This window comes from Terrapene carolina, unplaced genomic scaffold, assembly GCF_002925995.2.
Source record: "Terrapene carolina triunguis isolate 2854851 unplaced genomic scaffold, T_m_triunguis-2.0 Scaffold119, whole genome shotgun sequence".
Taxonomy (NCBI): Eukaryota; Metazoa; Chordata; order Testudines; family Emydidae; genus Terrapene; species Terrapene triunguis.
The window spans coordinates 1249772-1250941 of NW_020664470.1; positions in this window are offsets into that span (position 1 = coordinate 1249772).

Here is a 1170-nt window from a genome sequence, read left to right on the forward strand (position 1 = left end):
TTTACAATTATGTGTACATAAATTGGAAGGATTAGTTTTCTATAAGTAAGGCCTTGTCTACTCTACAGAGTTTCGTCAACAAAACAGTGGTGTTGCAATGCAACATTTGCCAACAAAACTCTCCTGTTTTGCTGACAAAATAACACCACTACAATGAGAGGTATAGAGCTTTTTGTGGCAAAGCTAGAAAGTGAGACAAACTCTCAGTGTGCTTGGTTTTGTTGCTGTAAATGGCCTCCAGGAGGTGTCCCACAATGTCAATCCTGACTGCTCTGATCAGAAGTTCGAAATCTGTTGCTCTGCACCCAGGTACACAGGCATCCACCCCCTCCCCCTTTAAAGGCTCGGGAATTTTTGAAATTCCACTTCCTGTTTGCTTGGCGTGGAGAGCTCACATCAAATTTTCCCAGGTGACCATAGCAGCTCCATGCAGCAAATGCTCTCCCGCTTGGACAACAGCTGAGTTATTGTATCTGCTGAGTATATGGGGAGAGGAGACTGTCCAGTCCCAGCTCCAATCCAGCCATAGAAACATCAATAACTACAGGCTGATTTCTCATAGCTTGAGTGATAAGGGCTACAAATGGGACATGGTGCAGTCAAGCAAAGATAAAGGCACTGAAGCAGGCATACCAGAAGGCAAGGGAGGCAAATTGTTGCTCTGATGCTGTGGTAAAGACCTGCCCCTTCTATAAGGAGCTGGACACCATCCTTGGCAGCAACCCCACCTCCACTGCCAAGATTCCTGTGGATATTTTGGAGGGGCTGGAGGCAGCGGACAGTGGACTCAACCCTGAGGATGAAGTTGTGGACGAGGAGGTCAAATTAGAAGACATGGAGCACATGGGAAGGTTGTCCAGTGGCGCATGGAGTCAGGAACTCTTTTCCACTCTGAAGGGGCCTAGCCAGTCCCAGCAGTCCATCTCTGGCATGCATGATGCAGAAGAGGAGAGCCCTGGTATGTGAACTTTTTTTGTTGATGCTGCTCAGTTATATGAGGTAGGGCTGTCCTTTGCTCTGTATATTCTAGAAGTGGGTGAAGGGATAGAAATGTGCAAGCTGTGTTTGAGGGTGTTCCCCATCCTCCTGTGCAGGTAAGCAGTGCAGCAGAACAGTGTGTTAATGCATACTGAGATTTACAGGAATTCTCCAGAGAGATCTCTAGGAAAT